The sequence below is a fragment of the Symphalangus syndactylus genome, chromosome 20 (assembly GCF_028878055.3).
Source record: "Symphalangus syndactylus isolate Jambi chromosome 20, NHGRI_mSymSyn1-v2.1_pri, whole genome shotgun sequence".
Classification (NCBI taxonomy): Eukaryota; Metazoa; Chordata; class Mammalia; order Primates; family Hylobatidae; genus Symphalangus; species Symphalangus syndactylus.
The window spans coordinates 63,471,029-63,486,548 of NC_072442.2; the positions used below are offsets into that span (position 1 = coordinate 63,471,029).

Below are 15,520 nucleotides of genomic sequence, written 5' to 3' on the forward strand. Positions count from 1 at the left end.
CTTTACCACTTTAGGAGCTTGTCCATATCGGCCACCTCAGAGATCACTGTCGTTGTCCACTCTCCCCATAGGTCTTTTTTTTTTTTTTTTTTGAGATGGAGTCTCATTCGTCGCCTAGGCTGGAGTTCAATGGTGCAATCTCGGCTCACTGCAACCTCTGTCTCCCGGGTTCAAGCGATTCTCCTGCCTCAGCCTCCCGAGTAGCTGGGATTACAGGCACCCACCACCATGCCCAGCTAATTTTTGTATTTTTAGTAGAGATGGGGTTTCACCATGTTGGCCAGGCTGGTCTTGAACTCCTGACCTCAGGTGATCCACCCCCCTTCGGCCTCCCAAAGTACTGGGATTACAGGCATGAGCCACCAGGCCCAGCCCCCATAGCCCTTTATTTTAATTTTTTTTTTTTTTTTTTTTTGAGACGGATTTTTGCTCGTTGCCCAGGCTGGAGGGCAAGGATGTGATTTCGGCTCACTGCAACCTCTGCCTCCCAGGTTCAAACTATTCTCCTGCCTCAGCCTCCCGAGTAGCTGGGATTACAGGCATGCGCCACCATGCCTGGCTAATTTTGTATTTTTAGTAGAGACGGGGTTTCCCCATGTTGGTCAGGCTGGTCTCAAACACCCCACCTCAGGTGATCCACCCACCTCAGCCTCCCAAAGTGCTGGGATTACAGGCATGAGCAACTGCGCCTGGCCCCCATGGCCCTTTAATAATGACACAGCTAGGGGTGCTGAGGCAAGAGCCCGAAGGCACAAGATGTTCCAGTATAATAAAGAAAATGGTTAGAATAAGAAACGTTTTCCTTCCTTCCTTCCTTCCTTCCTTCCTTCCTTCCTTCCTTCCTTCCTTCCTTCCTTCCTTTCTCTTTCTTTCTTTCTTTCTCTCTCTCTCTCTCTCTCTCTCTCTCTCTCTCTCTCTCTTTCTTTCTTTCTTTCTTTCTTTCTATCTCCTCTCCGGCCCAGGCTACAATCTACTCGGCTGGCTGCTGCCCGCGCCGCTGACTGCCTGGGACTGCCGGCGCGCGCCACCGCTGCCTGCCTTTTCTCCTTTGGATGAAGGCACGCGTTCGCCATCTTGGCCACGCTGGTCGCCAGCTCCTGACGCCGAGTGCTCTGCCCGCCTCAGCCTCCCGAGGTACTGGGACTACAGACGGAGTCTGGCTCACCCAGTGCTCGGTGTTGCCCGGGCTGGAGGGCGGTGGCGTGGTCTGGCCTCGCGGCAGCCTCTACCCCCCGGCCGCCTGCCTTGGCCTGCCAGGGTGCTGGGATTGCAGCCCCTGCCCGGCCGCCGCCCCATCTGGAAGGTGGGGAGCGCCTCTGCCCGGCCGCCCCGTCTGGGAGGTGAGGAGCACCTCTGCCCGGCCGCCTCGTCTGGGAGGTGAGGAGCCCCTCTGCCCGGCCGCCCCGTCTGGGAGGTGAGGAGCGCCTCTGCCCGGCCACCCACCGTCTGGGAGGTGAGGAGCGCCTCTGCCCGGCCACCCACCGTCTGGGAGGTGAGGAGCGCCTCTGCCCGGCCACCCACCGTCTGGGAAGTGAGGCGCGCCTCTGCCCGTCCACCCACCGTCTGGGAAGTGAGGAGCGCCTCTGTCCGGCCACCCACCGTCTGGGAAGTGAGGAGCGCCTCTGCCCGGCCACCCACCGTCTGGGAAGTGAGGAGCGCCTCTGCCCGGCCACCCACCGTCTGGGAAGTGAGGAGCGCCTCTGCCCGGCCACCCACCGTCTGGGAAGTGAGGAACCCCTCTGCCCGGCCACCCACCGTCTGGGAAGTGAGGAGCGCCTCTGCCCGGCCACCCACCGTCTGGGAAGTGAGGAGCGCCTCTGCCCGGCCACCCACCGCCTGGGAAGTGAGGAGCGCCTCTGCCCGGCCGCCCCGTCTGGGAAGTGAGGAGCGCCTCTGCCCGGCCACCCATCGTCTGGGAAGTGAGGAGCGCCTCTGCCCGGCCACCCATCGTGTGGGAAGTGAGGAGCGCCTCTGCCCGGCCGCCCCGCCCGGGAAGAACTGAGGAGCGCCTCTGCCCGGCCGCCCCGCCCGGGAAGAAGTGAGGAGCGCCTCTGCCCCGCCGCCCCGCCCGGGAAGAAGTGAGGAGCGCCTCTGCCCGGCCGCCCCGTCCGGGAAGAAGTGAGGAGCGCCTCTGCCCGGCCGCCCCGTCCGGGAAGAAGTGAGGAGCGCCTCTGCCCGGCCGCCCCCGTCCGGGAAGAAGTGAGGAGCGCCTCTGCCCGGCCGCCCCGTCCGGGAAGAAGTGAGGAGCGCCTCTGCCCGGCCACCCATCGTCTGGGAAGTGAGGAGCGCCTCTGCCCGGCCACCCACCGTCTGGGAAGTGAGGAGCGCCTCCGCCCGGCCGCCCCGTCTGGGAAGTGAGGAGCGCCTCTGCCCGGCCGCCCCGTCTGGGAAGTGAGGAGTGCCTCTACCCGGCCGCCCCGTCTGGGAAGTGAGCAGTGCCTCTGCCCGGCCGCCCCGTCTGGGAAGTGAGGAGCGCCTCTGCCCGGCCACCCACCGTCTGGGAAGTGAGGAGCCCCTCTGCCCGGCCACCCACAGTCTGGGAAGTGAGGAGCCCCTCTGCCCGGCCACCCACCGTCTGGGAAGTGAGGAGCGCCTCTGCCCGGCCACCCACCGTCTGGGAAGTGAGGAGCGCCTCTGCCCGGCCACCCACCGTCTGGGAAGTGAGGAGCGCCTCTGCCCGGCCACCCACCGTCTGGGAAGTGAGGAGCGCCTCTGCCCGGCCACCCACCGTCTGGGAAGTGAGGAGCGCCTCTGCCCGGCCACCCACCGTCTGGGAAGTGAGGAGCCCCTCTGCCCGGCCACCCACCGTCTGGGAAGTGAGGAGCGCCTCTGCCCGGCCACCCACCGTCTGGGAAGTGAGGAGCGCCTCTGCCCGGCCACCCATGGTCTGGGAAGTGAGGAGCGCCTCTGCCCGGCCACCCACCGTCTGGGAAGTGAGGAGCGCCTCTGCCCGGCCGCCCCGTCTGGGAAGTGAGGAGCGCCTCTGCCCGGCCACCCACCGTCTGGGAAGTGAGGAGCGCCTCTGCCTGGCCACCCATCGTCTGGGAAGTGAGGAGCGCCTCTGCCCGGCCGCCCCGCCCGGGAAGAAGTGAGGAGCGCCTCTGCCCGGCCGCCCCGCCCGGGAAGAAGTGAGGAGCGCCTCTGCCCGGCCGCCCCGCCCGGGAAGAAGTGAGGAGCGCCTCTGCCCGGCCGCCCCGTCCGAGAAGAAGTGAGGCGCGCCTCTGCCCGGCCGCCCCGTCCGGGAAGAAGTGAGGAGCGCCTCTGCCCGGCCGCCCCCGTCCGGGAAGAAGTGAGGAGCGCCTCTGCCCGGCCGCCCCGTCCGGGAAGAAGTGAGGAGCGCCTCTGCCCGGCCACCCATCGTCTGGGAAGTGAGGAGCGCCTCTGCCCGGCCACCCACCGTCTGGGAAGTGAGGAGCGCCTCCGCCCGGCCGCCCCGTCTGGGAAGTGAGGAGCGCCTCTGCCCGGCCGCCCCGTCTGGGAAGTGAGGAGTGCCTCTACCCGGCCGCCCCGTCTGGGAAGTGAGCAGTGCCTCTGCCCGGCGCCCCGTCTGGGAAGTGAGGAGCGCCTCTGCCCGGCCACCCACCGTCTAGGAAGTGAGGAGCGCCTCTGCCCGGCCACCCACAGTCTGGGAAGTGAGGAGCCCCTCTGCCCGGCCACCCACCGTCTGGGAAGTGAGGAGCGCCTCTGCCCGGCCACCCACCGTCTGGGAAGTGAGGAGCCCCTCTGCCCGGCCACCCACCGTCTGGGAAGTGAGGAGCGCCTCTGCCCGGCCACCCACCGTCTGGGAAGTGAGGAGCGCCTCCGCCCGGCCACCCACCGTCTGGGAAGTGAGGAGTGCCTCCGCCCGGCCGCCCCGTCCGGGAAGAAGTGAGGAGCGCCTCTGCCCGGCCGCCCCGTCCGGGAAGAAGTGAGGAGCGCCTCTGCCCGGCCGCCCCGTCCGGGAAGAAGTGAGGAGCGCCTCTGCCCGGCCGCCCCGTCCGGGAAGAAGTGAGGAGCGCCTCTGCCCGGCCGCCCCGTCCGGGAAGAAGTGAGGAGCGCCTCTGCCCGACCGCCCCGACCGGGAAGAAGTGAGGAGCGCCTCTGCCCGGCCGCCCCGTCCGGGAAGAAGTGAGGAGCGCCTCTGTCCGGCCGCCCCGTCTGGGAAGTGAGGAGCGCCTCTGCCCGGCCGCCCCGTCCGGGAAGAAATGAGGAGCGCCTCTGCCCGGGCGCCCCATCCGGGAAGAAGTGAGGAGCGCCTCTGCACAGCCACCCATCGTCTGGGAAGTGAGGAGCGCCTCTGCCCGGCCACCCACCGTCTGGGAAGTGAGGAGCGCCTCTGCCCGGCCGCCCCGTCCGGGAAGAAGTGAGGAGCGCCTCTGCCCGGCCGCCCCGTCCGGGAAGAAGTGAGGAGCGCCTCTGCCCGGCTGCCCCGTCTGGGAGGTGAGGAGCGCCTCTGCCCGGCCACCCATCGTCTGGGAGGTGAGGAGCGCCTCTGCCAGGCCACCCATCGTCTGGGAGGTGAGGAGCGCCTCTGCCCGGCCACCCATCATCTGGAAAGTGAGGAGCGCCTCTGCCCGGCTGCCCCATCTGGGAAGTGAGGAGTGCCTCTGCCCGGACACCCATCGTCTGGGAGATGAGGAGCGCCTCTGCCCGGCCGCCCACCGTCTGGGAAGTGAGGAGCGCCTCTGCCCGACCACCCATCGTCTGGGAAGTGAGGAGCGCCTCTGCCCGGCCACCCATCGTCTGGGAAGTGAGGAGCGCCTCTGCCCGGCCACCTATCGTCTGGGAAGTGAGGAGCGCCTCTGCCCGGCCACCCATCGTCTGGGAAGTGAGGAGCGCCTCTGCCCGGCCACCTATCGTCTGGGAAGAAGTGAGGAGCGTCTCTGCCTGGCCACCCCGTCTAGGAAGTGAGGAGCTCCTCTGCCCGGCCGCCCCGTGTCTGGGTAGAAGTGAGGAGCTCCTCTGCCTGGCCGCTCCGTCTGGGAAGTCTACCACGGAGGCCAGAAGCAATGTGGGGGCTGGACGTGGTGGCTCACGCCTGTGGTCCCGGCACTCTGGGGGGTGAGGCGGGTTGATCACTTCGGGCTAGGAGTTCGAGACCAGTCTGGCCAACTTGGCGAAACATGAAGAATACAACAGACAAACCAACCAACCAACTCAGTGACAACAAAACAGGTCTACCCTGGAGTCATACTCTAATTTTTTCTATTTTCCTCCCTTTCTGATCCTTTATCCCACTTTCTTTTTCTTCCTCTTCCTTCTCCCTCTTCTTTGTCAAATAGAGGATTGAGTTATTATCACTGATCCATATAAAGTCCCTCTCTCATTTATTTTAACTCCCACCCCCATTTCTATTCCCCGACTTCCCATGTGCAACCTTCCTAATATGTTTGATACGCATCTTTTTGTTTGCATGTATTTTTAGAAAATGTTTATTGTTTTTGTATGCAAAAAAAATTAATAAAAAAAAAAAAAAAAAAAAAAAAAAAATAATGACACAGCTAGGCCGGGCAAGGTGGCTCACTCCTATAATCCCAGCACTTTGGGAGGCTGAGGCAGGCGGATCATTTGAGGTCAGGAGTTTGAGAGCAGCCTGACCAACATGGTGAAACCCTGTCTCTACTAAAAATACAAAAATTAGCTGGGCATGGTGGCACACACGTGTAATCCAGCTATTCGGGAGGCTGAGGCAGAAGAATCTCTTGAACCCGGGAGGTGGAGGTTGCAGTGAGCCGAGATTGTGCCACTGCACTCCAGCCTGGGGGACAGAGCGAGACTCCGTCTCAAAAATAATAATAATAATGAGACAGCTAGCAATTTTTGAGCATTTTATTTGTTCCTGGTACTGCCGAGCACTTGACAAGTATAATCTCACATGACAAACTTTGAAGTGGGTACTATTGTTATACTCATTTGACAGGTGAAAAAATTTACAACAATTGAATGACTTGCCCAGGATTACACAGAGCTAGGAAGTGGTGGAGCCAAGATTTGACCTAAAAATTTGACCTCAAGGCCTGCAGTGTGCTTTGCCTGGCTCATAGCTCCTGTTGCCTAAAGGACCGGGTTTTCAACCATTTCCTCCCCTTTCTAGCCCCAGCAGAAGTTTAAGAAATGAGTTCCTGACCCCAGGGAGCCAGTCCAAGATTGAAGGAAAAAAGGTAACCTAAGGCAAACTTCCCCTTCAGCCATTTCCAATAAAAGGGAAGATGCCGGAGAGTGCATGGAGAGTCAAGGCTGGAGAGCCCACTGTCACCTCAGGTAAAGGAAAGCAGAGGCCATGAGTGGGCAGAGCGGCCAGACTGTACAGAGAGAGCACAGCAGACATGGAAGGAGAGGGAGCTGCAGGCGGAGACAGAAGTGGGAGAGTGACCAACTGACTCTAGCTATCCTCCGCTGTTACCATTAACCCAGAGGCACCCTATGGTTCCAGTTCCAAGGAACTGTCTATGCTGCCATTCAGGTGCCTAGGTTCGAACAAGATTCTTTTTCTTTTCTCTTTTCTTTTCCCTTGGCATGTGAAGTGAGAAGGATTTTTTTTGGTTTTTGTTTTGTGAGGCAGGGTCTTGCAATGTTGCCCAGGCTGGAGTGCAGTGGTGCAATCACAGCTCACTGCAGCTTCAACCTCTTGGGTTCAAGCAGTCCTCCCACCTCAGCTTCCTGAGTAGCTGGAACCATGGGCATGCACCATCATGCCCAGCTACTTTTTAAAACCTTTTTTGTAGAGATGGGGTCTCTCACTATGTTGCCCAGGCTGGTATTGAACTCCTGGGCTCAAGCAATCCTGCTGCCTCAGACACCCAAAGTGCTGGAATTACAGGCATGAGCCACCGCGCCCTTCCAAGAAGGGTCTTGACTTTAAATAAAGAATAGTATTGAGAGCCTGGCACTGTGCTAAGTGTTTTACACATACCAACTAATTTTTTTTTTTTTTGAGACAGATTCTCACTCTGTCACCCAGGCTGGAGTGCAGTGGTGCGATCTTGGCTCACTGCAACCTCTACCTCCTGGATTCAAGCAGTTCTCCTGCCTCAGCCTCCCAGTAGCTAGGATTACAGGTGCCTGCCACCACGCCAGGCTGATTTTTGTATTTTTAGTAGAGACGGGGTTTCGCCATGTTGGCCTGGCTGGTCTTGAACTCCTGACCTCAAGTGATCCACCCGTCGCGGCCTCCCAAAGTGCTGGGATTACAGGCGTGAGCCACTGCGCCTGGCCCACATACCAACTAATTTAATCCTCACCTAACTCCATGAGGTAGATATTATTATTATTCTCACTTTACAGAGGAGGAAACAGGCTCAGGGAAGGTAAATAACTTGCCAAGGTCAAACAGCTATTTCAGTGGCAGAGCCAGGGTTTGAATGCATGTAGCCAGCTCGAGTCTCTGCTGCATCTATCCCTTTATTTGACTTAGCTAGAGTAGATTCCTTCCAACCCAACAAGCCAGACCACAACATCTCTATTAAACCTTTCACAGGACTAAGCCTCATCTCCACAAGTAGAACAGAAGCTCATTAAGGGCAGGAGCCATTTCTAGGTGGTACTTGGGTATACATAGAATGAGAATTAGGCGGCCTCCGCCCCGTCCGGGAAGAAGTGAGGAGCGCCTCTGCCCGGCCGCCCCGTCCGGGAAGAAGTGAGGAGCGCCTCTGCCCGGCCGCCCCGTCCGGGAAGAAGTGAGGAGCGCCTCTGCCCGGCCGCCCCGTCCGGGAAGAAGTGAGGAGCGCCTCTGCCCGGCCGCCCCGTCCGGGAAGAAGTGAGGGGCGCCTCTGCCCGGCCGCCCCGTCGGGAAGAAGTGAGGAGCGCCTCTGCCCGGCCGCCCCGTCCGGGAAGAAGTGAGGAGCGCCTCTGCCCGGCCGCCCCGTCCGGGAAGAAGTGAGGAGCGCCTCTGCCCGGCCGCCCCGTCTGGGAGGTGAGGAGCGCCTCTGCCCGGCCACCCATCGTCTGGGAGGTGAGGAGCGCCTCTGCCCGGCCACCCATCGTCTGGGAGGTGAGGAGCGCCTCTGCCCGGCCACCCATCGTCTGGAAAGTGAGGAGCGCCTCTGCCCGGCTGCCCCATCTGGGAAGTGAGGAGTGCCTCTGCCCGGCCACCCCTTGTCTGGGAAGTGAGGAGCGCCTCTGCCCGGCCGCCCCGTCTGGGAAGTGAGGAGCGCCTCTGCCCGGCCGCCCCGTCCGGGAAGAAGTGAGGAGCGCCTCTGCCCGGCCACCCATCGTCTGGGAAGTGAGGAGCGCCTCTGCCCAGCCACCTATCGTCTGGGAAGAAGTGAGGAGCATCTCTGCCTGGCCGCCCCGTCTGGGAAGTGAGGAGCTCCTCTGCCCGGCCGCCCCGTGTCTGGGTAGAAGTGAGGAGCTCCTCTGCCTGGCCGCTCCGTCTGGGAGGTCTACCACGGAGGCCAGAAGCAATGTGGGGGCTGGACGTGGTGGCTCACGCCTGTGGTCCCGGCACTCTGGGGGGCGAGGCGGGTTGATCACTTCGGGCTAGGAGTTCGAGACCAGTCTGGCCAACTTGGCGAAACATGAAGAATACAACAGACAAACCAACCAACCAACTCAGTGACAACAAAACAGGTCTACCCTGGAGTCATACTCTAATTTTTTCTATTTTCCTCCCTTTCTGATCCTTTATCCCACTTTCTTTTTCTTCCTCTTCCTTCTCCCTCTCCTTTGTCAAATAGAGGATTGAGTTATTATCACTGATCCATATAAAGTCCCTCTCTCATTTATGTTAACTCCCACCCCCCATTTCTATTCCCCGACTTCCCATGTGCAACCTTCCTAATATGTTTGATACGCATCTTTTTGTTTGTATGTATTTTTAGAAAATGTTTATTGTTTTTGTATGCAAAAAAAATTAATAAAAAAAAAACATTTTAGATGGGGTGGGGCACACACAAAATTTTTTTTTAGTGTTTTAAAGTCAGACTTCTTTTTGAGGCAAAGTCTCACTCTGCTGCCCAGGCTAAAATGCAGTCATGTGATCTTGGCTTACTGCAACCTCTGCCCCCTGGGTTCAAGGGATTCTCCTGCCTCAGTCTTCCAAGTAGCTGGGACAACAGGTGCCGGCCACCACACCCAGCTAATTTTTGTGTTTTTAGCAGAGATAGGGTTTCGCCATATTGGCCAGGCTGGTCTCAAACTCCTGACCTTTAATGATCTGCCCACTTTGGCCTCCCAGACTGTTGGGATTACAGACATGAGCCACTGGTGCCTGGCCTAAAGTCAGACTTTATTTATATGCAAAAAAGCCATGTTATATTTGTAAACTATACTTAAAGTTAACTATATTTCTCAATAACTAAATTTCTTTAATTGGATTTGTAGCTGGAAAGAAAGAAAAATTTCACTAAAATAGTCCAACAGAAAAAAAAAAAAAAAGAAATATTGACACTTAAACTACCTTGAAAATAAGAATAGATTTTGTCTAGAAATAAATTATACTATTTGAAATAAAAAAAAAAAAAAAAAAAAAGAATGAGAATTAGGCGGCCTCATACTGAGATGGGTGCCTGAATGAAAATAGCATTATTTTATCTGTGCAGCTCTGAATCTATAACATACACAAAACGACTATTGTCGCACAGCAAGCATGTGGGATAACAGTCTGCGGCCACTTTCTCTCATTCACTAGAGCTTCTATTACTAAGCATGTCTTATCTCCTCACGTTTTACGTATACTAAAATTGTGTAAAATCTTTGGTTGGGCCAGGCACGGTGGCTGTAATCCCAGCACTTTGGGAGGCTGAGGTGAGTGGATTACCTGAGGTCAGGAGTTCAAGACCAGCCTGTCCAACATGGTGAAACTCTGTCTCTACTAAAAATACAGAAAGTATCTGGGTGTGGTGGTGCGCGCCTGTAATCCCAGCTACTAGGGAGGCTGGGGCAGGAGAATTGCTTGAACCCAGGAGGTGGAGGTTACAGTGAGCTGAGATCGTGCCACTGCACTCCAGCTTGGGCAACAGAGTGAGACTCCAACTAAATAAATAAATAAAAATCTTTGGTTGATGGAGAGGCTTGGGAAGATACAAGTGTTGGACTCAATTATTGAAGGGTGGGGCTCTGGGATAACAGACAGAGCCCCTCATGTGCGTCGAAATAGATGTCGTCTGGCGCTGTGCCCTGAGTTGTTTACGATGTATAATTATACATGTTGCTTTGTTCAGCTATGAAGAGCCAACAGTGATGTTAACGCAGAAACTCTTGGTAGATGTCTCTTTTCTCATAGCTCCACGTATAATGCAAGGCACTGGTCACACCAGGCTGGCCCCAAGCAGCACATCCTCGTGACACTGCACTCGCCTCACTAGGGAGCTGCCTGTTGTTTGCTCCTGTTCCCCTCACAGCTCCAGGTATGTTTCTGAGTACATATGAGGTCACTAAATCCTCGCTGATTTAATGATTCAACGCCAGACAGAGCAAGGCACAGCTGGGTTTGCTCAAGGAAAGCTTTTCAGAAGAAGCTGAGGAACAAGGGTTGGAGGGAGAGAAGAGGCACAAAGCTGGTGGCCTGAGGCAGGCAAGGGGAGGGCACGAGCTGTCCCCTCAGACTCTGCTCCTCTGCCTTAAATCCCCCTTTAACTATTTCAAGTGTATTGGTTTCCCCAGCTTCAAAAGCTTCCCGAAGGTGCTGCCTAAGGCTTTGGCATCTCCCCAGCACGTGGCATGCACTGGCGCTGTACAGTTATGGGACACAGTGCCATGGTCCTTCCACCTGCACCACGGACTCTGCTCCCTAGAACTGACCAGGGGAGAACCAGGCACACACCAGCCTTGAGCCCTTGCTTCTTGGCTCTGCTGACCCTCAAGGGGCTCCCTGGATTCCTCCCACAGCTCCTACCTGGAGGAAAAACTAGGGGCAAATGTGAACCCGCTCCCGCTCTCAAGGTGCTGCCTGGGGCCCAGCATCAACAGACATTTTCCTTTCCTTTCCCCAAAACCAAAGTCATTTTAGTGTAGTAGTAGGACAGACTGAGATTAGATTAGAAACAAAGGGTTTGATTATTTCCCAAGAGAAAATGCAAGAGTTTATGCATCAACTGTTTCCAGAACGCTGTCCGGTTGGGAGGCTGAGACACGAACTGAAGCTCAGAGCCTAGGAAGCATGAGCCAAGGCTGTGGGGCAAGGAAAAGGAGAGAAGGAGAAAGCCCCGTGAGTCCCTCACAATCAGCATGTGGAAATCTAGAAATGCAGGAGAGGCCTGGAGTCATGGTAGAATCCAGGATGAAAGGGGTGGATGACTGAATGAGCAAAAGGAGGCAAGCACCAGAGGCTTGGGGTCACATTTCTTGGAAGTGGCCTGGAGCTGGCAGATGAGAACTCTGGCTGCCAGTCCTCATTCCACGAACAATAGCTCCTCTAACGACATGCCCCTTCCCTTTGTACCCTGCTCCAAATGGGGAAAGTAATTCCTGCGGTGTTAGCTTTGCATGTAGATGAAACCCTTTGAGGGGTAAAGGTTTTTTTAAGTACTTTAGCAAATGCCAACTGTTATTATCAATATTAGCCAGCATCTTTTTTTTTTTTTTGAGATGGAGTTTTGCTCTTGTCACCCAGGCTGGAGTGCAAAGGCAAAATCTCGGCTCACTGCAACCTCTGCCTCCCAGGTTCAAGTGATTCTCCTGCCTCAGCCTCCCAGGTAGCTGGGATTACAGGCGTGTGCAACCACACCTGGCTAATTTTTGTATGTTTAGTAGAGACAGGGTTTTGCCATGTTGGCCAGGCTGGTCTGGAACTCCTGACCTCACATGATCCACCCGCCTCAGCCTCCCAAAGTGCTGGGATTACATAGCCAGTGTCTTTCTTAAGTGCCTGTCAAATAAAGCTCCTGATTTGTAAGTGCCCCTGGCTCTACCTTCTCGGTGCTCAGACACCAACACAGAGAGAAGAGAATTAACATCCTGAAGAGTCACATATGCTAAAATATAAAGAGTAAGACTGTGAGGAAACTGCAGGGGAAACAGGTAGGTTAGGAAAAGGTATCCTCACTTTTCTGCTGACCAATGAGTCTTATAATTCTTGAATTTCGCTGCTGGAAAGGTCCATTAAACATTCCAGGAGATTCTAGGGAGCTTCCAGAATGGTAGAACTGGAACCATAAAGCCTGGGGAAGGGATGGAAGTCCTTGGGAAAGAAGCACTAAACAGCCCAGTGGAGACAAGGAAGGACTGGTCTCTCCTGTGCTTCAAGCCCAGCAATGATTATTCACTCAGATATGCCCCGGCAGGTCCTGCTGCTAGAGCCAGTGCCGTTCCCAGACCCAGGCAAGGTGCCATCCTACCCCTGACAGGAAACAGGGCAGGAGGTGGGGCTGCCCTGGGTGCCTGGTGTCGGGAGGGGCCGGGGGGAATCCCGGGTGTTGGGAGGACAAGGCAGAGTCAGCTAGCTGTGAGGCTAGGGGAGAAGGCCTCTCTAGTCTGGGAGAGGCCCCTCCTTTCCTAGCTCCTTGTACTCCAAAAAGGCAGGATTCCTCCTGTTACTAACCATAACAGGACTGACTATACAGGGGTCAGAAAGACTCACAGAAACCTGTGATAGAGAAAAACAGATGGGGGAAGGGGGAGAAGAGAATTTCAGAGGACACTAGGCAAAGAGAATGGGAACTTGTGGTCTAAAGAGGGAACCAAGTCTGGCCAACACAGTGAAACCCCGTCTCTATTACAAATACGAAAATTAGCCGGGCATGGTAGTGCACACCTGTAATCCCAGCTACTCAGGAGGGTGAGGCATGAGAATCACTTGAGACTGGGAGGCGGAGGTTGCAGTGAGCCGAGACTGTGCCATTGCACTCCAGCCTGGGCGACAGAGCAAGACCTTGTCTCAAAAAAAAATTTTTTTTTTAATTTAAATTAAAAAAAGAAAAAAAGAGGGAACCAACAAGAGCTGGCAGAACAGAATAAAGTCTCAGGCCAAATAACACCCTTGCCTTGCAAAAGCAAGGCTGCCAGGGTCTTGGAGCCTCTGTTTATCGGGTACCAGTTCAAAGGACAGTGAGCCTGAGCTGGCCTGGGAGGCCCTCCCCACTCCCAGATGAAAACAATAGGCCTGTTTTCCTAAGCTCTTCCTGTAATCCAGAAGGCCCACACAGAGAGGAAGAGGGGGCAAAGCCAGTGGCTATACCCAGTGGGGGAGGGGGTATTTAGCCTCCCAAAAATTCATTAGCTCCCTTAAAGACACCCCAAAACACCAACAATCTAAGTGTTAAAATAGTGACTGCTATGCAAATGGAGCTTTAAAACTTATCCCTTAGCCCCAGTACCACCAGATTACTAACCCTAAACCCCATCTGTAGGAGATATGCTGAAGCCACCACAGGGGAAGGGATAAGGGCCTGAGAGACAAGGGACAGATGGGGTTTCCCCAACAATTTAAGTTCCACAAGGACACAGTACTGGCAGAGATATGGAAGGAGGGGCAAGTATTCTGACAGAAGGGTGGTGTCTTAGGCATCCTTCAATTAGATAGGAGTAGCTAAAGGCTGTGTGTGTGTGTCTGTGTGTGTGCATAAGAAAAGAAATAGGAAAGTATGTGTGTGTAAGAAAGAGCATCTTGGCTGGGCGCGGTGGCTCACGCCTGTAATCCCAGCACTTTGGGATGCCAAGGCCGGTGGATTGCCTGAGCTCAGGAGTTCGAGACCACACTGGGCAACATGGTGAAACCCCATCTCTACTAAAAATACAAAAAATGAGCTGGGCATGGTGGTGCATGCCTGTAGTTCCAGCTACTCGGGAGTCTGAGGCATGAGAATGGCTTGAGCCCCAGAGGCAGAGGTTGAAGTGAGCCGAGATCGCACCATTGCACTCCAGCTTGGGCTACAGAGTGACACTCCGCCTCAAAAAAAAAAAAAAAAGCATCTTTGCTGCCACTAGTCCACTGTCTTTGCACTCACCCTCTGCCATGCCCATCCTTGTCCCCCTCCCCACTCACAGACATGTCCAACAACAGCCCCGAGTATGCTTTGGTTTTCACCATCTCGGCTGCTGTGGCCACCACGGTCTCCAGTGGCCTGGGTGCTGCCTATGGCATGGCCAAGAATGGCACCGGCATTGTGGCCATGTCTGTCATGTGGCCAGAGCCGATCATGAAGCCCATCGTCCCAGTGGCCATGGCTGGTATCATCACCATCTATGGCCTAGTGGTGGCTGTCCCCCCTGCCAGCTCCCCGAATGATGACAACAGTCTCTATAGCAGTTTCCTCCAGCTGGGCGCTGGCCTGAGTGGCCTGGCAGCGGCTTTGCCACCGTCATCGTGGGGGACACTGGCAAATGTGGCACTGCCCAGCAGCCCTATTTGTAGACATGATACTGATTCTCATCTTTGCCAAGGTGCTCATCCTCTCCACAAAGCAGCCCCTATCAAAACCCACCAGTCACAGAATACGATGTAAAGACTACCCCTCCTCATTCTGGAACAAACAGCCTGACACGCATGTGCCGGGCAGCTGGCTCTCAGTAGTTGGTCTTCTAAGCATACAGTGTCCTCGTGTTCATCGTCTGTTGGCCAGGCCTTGCCCCCTCCCGCCCCATGCTGTGGACATCTGAACCTATTCATCACCCATCCAGGTCCTCAACCAGTGAGGACTCAGGCCCCTGGATGCCCCACCCACCTCCCTTGAGTGCTCTATGTATAAGGATGAATTAAGAGTTGTCATTTTCTCTTCATTGGATATTTATAAAGATTTGGCCTGTCCATACCCCTGTGAAGCAGCCCTCATCTCCCACCTATCTGTCATGTCATGGAGGTTCCCATTGCGGAGCCTCCTTGGATGGAACCACCCTCTCCAGCCCGGGCTGCCAGGCCCTGTGTGGCAGCTGTGTCTGATAAAGTTCTCAGATGTCGGGGGAGGGAAAAAAAAAAGAGAGAGAGAGTGTGAGTATGTAAGAGAGAGAAAATGGGAGTGGGTGTGTGAGCTGGAGACAGGGAAGTGGCAGGAAAAGTCTGATAAGATCACCTCCTTCCTACCCAAGCAGAGATACTGGACACAGCCCCCCAAGGACCCAGAGGGTAGGTAGAGAGCTAGATGCTTGCCTTTCTCAACGGGAGGTGGCCTCCCAGGCCTGAAGAAGTCTCCATTTACCCCAGAGCCAACTAGGAAGCAGGTAGGCAGCATCATCCCCACTTATACCCCAAGATGCTTGGGGTGAATGGCAGGCCCAAAGCCAAAGCATGAGACAGATTAAATGTTCCCATGGCGAGAGAAGGAGAAGGGGTCACCAGCATCTCTTCACTGAGTAAATGAAAGGAAGAGAGAAGGCAGGCTGATACCCTCATCAATTTCCTACTGTCCATGACATACCATCATCAACTGGACTTTTTTTTTTTTTTTTGAGATAGAGTCTCGCTTTTGTCACCCAGGTTGGAGTGCAGTGGCGCGATCTCAGCTCACTGCAACTTCCATCTCCCAGGTTCAAGTGATTCTCCTGCCTCAGCCTCCTGAGTAGCTGGGATTACAGGTGCCTGCTACCACATCCAGCTGATTTTTTTGTATTTTTAGTAAAGACAGGGTTTCTTTTTTTTTTTTTTTGAAACAGAGTCTTGCTCTGTCAC

The 15,520-nt window shown here is 55.7% G+C and overlaps 1 protein-coding gene, 1 long non-coding RNA gene and 1 pseudogene across 25 annotated transcripts in view; 2 read left to right on the forward strand and 1 right to left on the reverse strand.

The window, feature by feature from the left end:
* MINK1 (misshapen like kinase 1) overlaps positions 1–15,520 on the reverse strand; it is a 71,182-nt gene that overhangs the window by 32,644 nt on the left and 23,018 nt on the right. The gene's annotated exons all lie outside the window — the stretch shown is intronic.
* On the forward strand, positions 4,114–5,366 carry LOC134735172 (uncharacterized). The gene is made up of 2 exons (XR_010117963.1): positions 4,114–4,768; positions 4,884–5,366. It is a non-coding gene; the product is annotated as an uncharacterized lncRNA (long non-coding RNA).
* Positions 13,498–14,514, forward strand: LOC129470283 (V-type proton ATPase 16 kDa proteolipid subunit c-like; annotated as a pseudogene).